A 9,039-nucleotide genomic window follows, 5' to 3' on the forward strand; every position below is an offset into this window, starting at 1 on the left:
ACTGATTAACTGGATCTAGAAATGTGCTTAAAATGCAGACAACTGCGTGCGCACACACACACACACACACACACTCTCTCTCTCTCTCTCTCTCTCTCTCTCTCTCTCTCACACACACACACACACAGTGCAGGTAAAATTGGTGAAATTTCAAAAAGCTTTGTGAATTTTACTATTGGTTTTAATATTGACTGTGTAAAGCCAAACAAAGCCCTATTCTAGCTAATGTTGTAAAGATGGCTTTTAAGGAATAATATAACCTGGCAATATGAAAGAGTAAGCAGGAACTGAACTCAAGTTTGAGATTTTCAGTGGAAACTGGATGTTTTAAAGAAGAAAAGAAGGTCTAGGCAAAAGGGTGAGCATGGACTCAGAGGTGTCAGAGAAGTAAAAAATTACCCAAAGTTGGAAGGGGTTATTGGTTCACTGAAATCTATCTGGGTTTGCTACTAATGCATTTCAAAATAAGGCTTCAACTCCCTTCAGAGACTAGGAAAGAGGGATACTGTCTTCAGATGTTGAATCCAATAAACAATGGATTCATTCAGCAGTCTTGAATGTTCTGCTGGAACCTAGGGTCTGCCTTCATATGAATTGGGGCACATTAGTAATCTCAAGTGTGTTGCATACATGAGTGGCTCACAAGTGAAGATGATTTCGCCTCCAAAGAGCACTTAGCAATATTTAAGCACATTTTTGATTTATACATTTTGATTATCACTGTTGCTGGCATCTAGTAGGGGGACATCTAATCCAACATCCTACTATGCCCACGACAATGGCCCAATGAATTATCTGACCGAAAAGCATAGTTGTGCCATGGGTGAGAACCCTATTCTAGAGCCAGTTGTGTAGATTTAATAATTAGATGTCATGACTTTTCATCGGGACAGATAGATATTAAAAGGTAACCTACATAGAGCTGATTTAAAGTAGAAGGTCACTTGTCACAATTCATTTGATCCTAACTCTTCATAAACTTGGAACTGAGATTTGGCTTGGTAATGATAACTTGCTCAAGGTCAATAAGTCTATCTTGGATATCTGTAGACGAATTTATAGATAAGAGCCTAGATATCTTGATTCTTAGCTACAACACACAAGTCTTAAAAATAAGATATTTTAGAATTCAGGTCATTGCAACCTAGAGTTGATATTCCTGTTCAAGAAGATAAAATATATTCTCAAATCCCGGATTTTAATGATGATAGCAGCTTCAGTGATTTTTTTTTTATCATACTCAGATGGAATTTAGTTTTGAAGTTAGTTGAGCATATTACTTTGATAAGATTAAACATTGTCAAAAAGTTATTTTAAATGTATTTTGACAAAATGAGGAAATTTGGCATAGGACTTTCAAATTGATATTTATTATTCATATTCTCATCATGGTAAAAATTAAAGGTTATTTAAACATTTATATTTATTTTTTATATTTTTATCATGATAAATATATACCAAGAGATATGTACATGCCTGTTTAATCACCTTTAATCTTTTTATGATGTATAATTACATTGTAACAATACAATTATAAATGTAAAAACAAAATACATTTACATTAATTATACCTACCTAAGTACAATTGGTATGACTTTTATTCTTTTGTTTTTACTAATCTAATATAGTCCCAGCAATTCTTGTTTACATGCTAGCAATTTTGTTTCTTTTAAAAAATTGCATATTAAGGCTTACTGTGGTTTTAGATTGTAGAAAACATGTCTTTAATGAACCATATTGTATAAAATATTTTATCAATGACTTCACGGGCTTTTTTTCTTATTTTGTAAATATGCCTATGATTATCACAGAATAAAGTGAGATGTTTTTTATGAAGTTTACATCAATCTCTGTTCTGGCTTAATAACTATTCATTTAAGTGAATTGCTTATGGGAAATAACATCCAAGCTGCACATTACTGAAGTGGTGCCAGGAGTCAGGGTAAACTAACCAAGGAGAAGGAGAGAAGGAGATGAAAGAAGAGCCATGTTATTCCAGAGTTCAGTCTCACAAGGCTTTGCACTGAAGTCAGACTCAACCTCAAACCATCCAAATAAGAGATACCAAAATAATAGAAACTCCAGTCTGCTGTGAAATTTTTCTGCATAAAGCTTACAATTTATACACTCTTCTCTATTGCTTTTTTTCTTCTTCTTCTGAGAGGTACAAGCACAATGACATAGCGTGTCCCAGCCCTTCACAGGGCAGAGCTGCATGTACGGTGCAAGGTCTGAGTGTTGGCTGGACTCCATGTCAGCACACTGTCAAAGTAAGGAATGATATATAAATCTGAACATTGTGCCAACAACAGCATATAAACTACCTGGAGTTCATCCAGCTCTTCATAGAGGGCACCTTTATGCAGCAAGCTTAGAATATCCCTATGATGTCATGTTATTGAAGGATGCTATCAAAGGTAGAATTTGTAGAATTTTTTAGAATGACATTCAGCAAATCTTTCAGATTTCACATATATGTATCTTTTCTGTGGCAAAAAGAAGCACTTTGTGTTTTTCTATAGTTTATACCTATAAATGTATACACATTTATATAAACATATTTGGGTAAAGATATATCATGGAAAAGGTCACAGATATTAAATAGCCTTTGATACAGATGAATACAGGCTTACTGTAAACAAAATATATGATATTGATGAAAATTGTAAGAGAATAAAGAAGTTGCCCAGAGGAGCACGAAAACTCATATAGTCAAGGTCAGGATCTTTGTGATTGTGTAGTATGTGGGGAAAGCAACTACAATCCTGGGTTACTAGAAACTGTCATTTAAGAAATTTCTATTTGTTACCTGAAGGCATTTCATTAAAAAAATAAAGTGGAGTAACTCTGGGAAGGTGAGCACTCTATCAAGGATTGGACCTAGTAGCAACTGAGAAATGATGGAAACTCAAATATTGCAGAGAGACGGATGGAGAAGTTAATGATATAGCTGTCCAGAGCTGTCCTCTGTAAACACAGTTGGAACATGTTTTTCTTCAGAGTAATAAAATCTAATATAACTTCTACCCGCCTAGGCAGGGGTCTCAAAGGTGGCACAGAAGGTACATGCAAGAACACTAAATAAGAAGTGAAGCTAAATTCAAGGTCTATATTCACAAAGATGGAAGCAATCTTAAAAAGTAATGTTGGTGCTGATAGTACAAAAATATGTAGAGAAATTTTATCTGAAAATGTCATATTTTTCTCATAATTACTTCAATGCAATTGAGGTTGAGGCACGTTGAAAATTGTGGAGGTTCTGACTCCTAAATATTTTCCAAAATAAAACTGAGATTCTGGGATATTAAAACCCTATAAATAAAGTGTAGAAGCATTATCCTTTTAGCTAGTCTAAGAAAGGAACTTAAAAGAAGGCACATTTTTATGTAGTTTGAACATGAAAAAAGAGATGCTGTATATATATAAATGTATACTTTATAGCACACATCAAAATGCTATGCTTTGTAGGATACATCAAAATACCATCTCCAAACATTGGATCACTAATAGGAATAAATAGAACATTACCATTTCAATCACTGTAATCAGGATATAGCAGGATGCTCAGACACATTTCTTGCCTAATATTATAGAAAATGTTCTCCATTTCAACCTGTCTTAGAAAAATTCCATTTACTGTTTTCTTGTGCATATAGAATTATAGGAGGCAAAGTATTCATTTTGGCTTGAACTTACAGAACTCCTTCTGTAGACATTTTTAACTTAAATTGGTTTTATAACATTCTGATTCGTGTCAGTTTCAGATGTTCATTCAGCACTGCTGCTGTTTTGTAGAAATAAATTTAAGTTCTTTAATAAAATCTGTGCATATTTATTTATTTATTTACTGGCAGGGGTTAACTTTTTTATTAATTGCAAAAATATTATTTTTTTTATTTTTATTTTTTTGGTGGTACTGGGGTTCCTGGAAGCCCTTCTACCTCCGGGCTACACTCCCAGACCTATTTTTACATTTTTATTTGGAAACAGGTCTCCTAAGCCAGCGCGCGCGGCTGGCTTCGAACCTGCGCGATCCTCTTGTCTCTGCCTCCCAAGCGCGGGGATTACAAGCGTGCGCCACCACGCCCGGCCCAAAAATATTATTTTAAACTGGTGAAATTTGGTGCCAGGCTTTTAGTTTGATGCCTCTGGCTAAACTTTATTTACTAAGTATAGTTATTCCCTTTTAAAGTACTTTTCAAAAATCCCCTTCCTTGTGAAGGAAAAATGAGGCTGTGCTTTACATGAGCTACTACCACTTTATTATCACTGACAACATATTTATCTAATTTTCCTCATCATGGTAGTGTGGCAGCTACTCCCTGAAACCCACAGTCCCATCAGCAGATACTTCAGGTTTTAGCCACTGTTAACTTCTATAAGCCCACCAATGCACAGACCAATGACGCTGTGCCTATTGTGCTGATTTTATATATGGTGTTCAACCCTGAACTGCAGCATACTATAATAAACCTATGTAGAAAAATGAGAGCTGAATATGGTGGTGCATGCTTTTATAATCCTAGTACTTCTGAGGCTGAAACAGGAAGATCACAGGTTCAAGGTCAGCTTTGGCAAGTAGTTGGACTCCCATCAACCTCATAAAACCCTGATTCAAACTAAATATAAAAGAGGTCTGGGGGTGTAGCTCAGAACTAGAATGCCCCTGGGCTCAATATCTAATAATACACACACACACACACACACACACACACACACACACACACACACACAGTTCCATTGAAATTGCTGTTTGGCTTTTGGTTGTGAATCCACTGAGCTGATACCAGCATCCAATAAACATTGCTACCTGTTAATGGCCTGTGGTATTCGATCTCTCTTTTTCAGAATCCTGCTTTCTTGCTTCAGTAAGCAAGTACTGGCTTAGTATGGCCTAGTAAGTCAGCCTCCGGTAATCACTATTCAAATTTTACTATTTTATCGAATTGTTTCATCTTTATATTGTTATTTTGAAACAATCTCAAGCATGTATAATTTACATTATAAAGCAGAAAAAAAAGCAAGGAGAAACATTTCATAATAAATATAATAAATTTTTAATTTTGGTTTCATAAAAGTGAAAAAAATCATTTAAAAATATGTACTCCTAACTGGGGCTTTGCATGCACTATTTGATTTAATCTTTAAGACAGCTAAGCTGGCTTTAAAACAATCACTGTTTTAAAACAGGATAGAATTGACTGTTTTGAAGTATCAAAATTTTACAACTGTATAAATAAGATTTCAATCCTGACTTTTAAAAATATCATTATTTGTGCATTTTGGTTTCTCATTAAAATACAGCTCATAATGATACAGTTCTCTTTCTTTATCACTCTGGCAAAAGTATCAAGTACTATATTGAAAAGGAGTAATGATAATGGGCATTCTTGTCTTGTTTCTGATTTAAAAACGAATTTCTGCAGTTTTCCCCCATTCAATATGATGTTGGGTTACCTTAATGATATTCATATTACCTTAATGATGTTAAGGTATGTTCCTAATATTCTGATTTTCTGCAGTCTTTTTAGCATGGGTGAGTGTTAGATTTTGTCAAATATTTTTTGGCATCTATTGAAATAATCATTTGATTTTTGCCTCTGAGTTTTATGATATCTCTATTTCTCACCTATATCACCTGTCTTGTAGAGAAAGATAGGTCCTCATGTAGTCTGATTGGGGTTGAGTCTTAACTAATTTTCTGTTCCAGAATAAATTTCTAGATAACCTTTAAACAGAGTAACATTTTATAATTCAAAGGGAGTTATATATTATATTTTCAAAGGGAGTTTCAAAGTTACATTTTGATTGCTTCAACTTTATTTCTGTTTCCTCAAGTTTTCCTTCTTAGAATCATACCTAGCTGAAGACAAAAGCCATATTAAAGTATGATTTCTGTTGTGGGAAATTAGAAAATGCTCAGCGAGCTCTGAGGAAAGCCTGGCAATTCAAAAATGAAAATATGTTTTCATGAGCTTTATCACAATATTCATATAAATATTAGCAATCACAGTGACAAAAAGCAGAAAATGAAACTACCCATTATTCCACCATCCAGAGGTAGTGATAGGTTACAATTTTTCTATAGACTCTCTGCAACTAAAAACACATGACATTTTTAATTTTTCTAAAACACAATTTTGTTGAGTACACTGTTAACAGTATTTGTTCTATCAATTTTTAAAAAATTTTTATGTTTAAATATCCAGTGTTTTAGGGTATATGATTATAATAAATGTTTCTTTCTTAACAAAATAAACATATACTACTTCACAGTTTAAGAGCGTCTGCCTGTGCAGGCAGGTTTTTTGAGTCCTCATGGGGTAAAAAAAAAGGTAAGTAAGTTAGAATAATATAAAGAAGAATAATAGACTGATTTTTATCAAACATATTTTATTTGAGTTTTATTTTTCACAGTCATATGTTACCGTGCCTTGATCTTTAATTTGTTAGTTATTGACTCAACGTGACAAAATACTGCAATTTAAAAGACTAAATGAATATATTTTTTGGTAGATCCAATTTTGATAATTTTGTTAATAATGGATATAGTACTGTGTGAATAAAGACAAATGTATTTCTATTTTCAATATAGGTAAGGATTAATTAAATAATATATCCTTTTTTGTATTTAGCTTCTTACTCATCACACACTTCTAATTCATTACACTGACGTGTGTGTGTGTGTGTGTGTGTGTGTGTGTGTGTGTGTGTGTGATAATGGGGATGGACCCCAAGGGCATTCTACCTCTGAACTACACCCTTAGACCTATTTTTTATTCTTTATTTCTGAAACAGGGTCTCCTGAGTTGCAGAGGGCCTCACTAAGTAGCTGAGGCTGGCCTTGAAACTGCAATCCTCCTGTCTCAATCTCCCAAGTCTTGCTATTACAAGCATGTGTCCCCATGCCTGGATACACTGATTTTTTTTTTTTTTTCCATTACTGGGGATGGAACCCAAGGCATTCTACCTCTGAGCTATACCCCCAGCTCTATTTTTTATTCTTTATTTTGAAACACGGTCTCACTGAGTTGTGAAAGGCCTCACTAAGTAGCTGAGGCTGTCTGCGAACTGCAATCCTCCAGTCTCAGCTTCCCAAATGCTGGGGTTACAAGTGTGCACCACCACACCTGGATTTCACTGATATTTTTGATTGCCGTAAATGAATCCCAGAATTAAAATGTATTTAATACATTTTATACAGAGAATTACTTACATTTTATACAGAGAATTTTGATGTAACATCTTCAAAAATTTCTGTTATGAGAAAAATTGTTATAATTTTCTAATGTTTATTACTTATGTAAAGATTTTGAAAAATGCAATTTTAATTAAAGATACATATTAATTTGATATAGTCATGTACATATATTAAGAATATAAAACCTCTAAAAATTAATACGATTTATAAGCTTTATCAAAACAATTATTAAGTGAGAGGACATACATAAAATTCTACCAACAGTATAACCTTTATGTAACTATTTGTTTTATAATTATAGAAATAAACATCCTAGTAATACTATGAATTTAAGTTCATAGCATTATAAATTATAATTTAATTTAATCTCATTGCATTGTAAATGAGAAAAAATTAAAATTAAAACAATTCTCAAAGAAAAAAGGTCACTTGCTCAATTGTTTTAAAGTCATCAGGACTGACAGTTGTAGGTCTCATAAAATTTCTTTGGTTTTGTGCTTTATATACTTAATATTGAGATAAACTATTTCAACTGGTTATATTCATTTGTAAATGGCAACAGTAGTCAGCCACGTGAATGTGATTGTATCATTTAATAAATATTTTCTAGTTTAATGCTTATAAGAAAGAAATGCATTTAAACTGATATATCCATGGAATTCATAGACAAGGAAATAGGGACAAAATTAAGAGCTATTATGTATTTTATTTACCTTCTCTTTTCTATTAAATTTCTATACATCCATGAATTAAAATTTCTTTAAAAATTTCAAAATGAACTTTAAATATCTACATGTATATTTATTTTTAATGCATGGGGTCTTAAGTTTTACTGATAATAAGAATATTATGCTTTATAATACTTTTATCTTTAAATATATTATAGCCTATCAATCTGTTTTAAAGTGAAAAGTATTATATGTACATAGTTGGCATTGTCATGTTAAATTATGAAGTAATTTACAGCATGTACATATTTACAAATGTTAATTTATTAAACTTTTTATATCTAAAACTACCTGATTTAACGTAATCATTATATTTTAAAAAGCTACTTATATTTTTCTATTTTGTCAGAAATAAAACTGGAAAGAATATTCTCCCTTTTAAACTAAAAATTTGTTTTTATTCAATTCAAATGAGTATTCTACAACATGAAATTTCAGTCTCCTGAATCATTTTGCTCTGTTACTTGAAAAATAGCTTTGACTTAAAAAGAACTACTGAACTGTTTAGTTCATAAACAAGTAAGTAGATATTTAGTTTAAATATTTAAAACTAACTTATCTATTAATCATAAAATGAAGACAGAGGTACAGTTCCATTACACGCTTGAAAAAGACTGCTCATTTAGCTCAAGAAAATTTACGTTTAAATTGTATTTTTATCTATGCAATTCAAACAGATGGTCCTCTTAAACTTGACAAAAATATTTGTATATGTTCTTAAAATCTACATTAAGCAAACAAGAATTCTCATTTCGATTCCACAACTATTGAAGTATAAGGTACAAATAATAAACTCATTATGACACTTCAGTTTGATTTGAAGAACTATTAAAACTTAGTGGAGAAAAGAGTGTCAATCAAGAAACAATGTGTAAAGACCAAATGTAGCATAGAATTTATAGGCTCTAATAGAAGAATATAAATGATGGGTTATCACTGTTATATTCAATTTACTTTTATCTCAAGGAAACTTTGTTGTGTGATTTCAAACTCTATAAATTTTGCAGAATTTATTATTTATAGGATTCAGTGCCCCAAACAGTACATCCTATTAAATCAAATCAGAATTATCTTCCAAGAAATTTTAAATATACAAGTTTTGATTTTCTT

This window comes from Muscardinus avellanarius, assembly GCF_963383645.1.
Source record: "Muscardinus avellanarius genome assembly, chromosome: 2".
Classification (NCBI taxonomy): Eukaryota; Metazoa; Chordata; class Mammalia; order Rodentia; family Gliridae; genus Muscardinus; species Muscardinus avellanarius.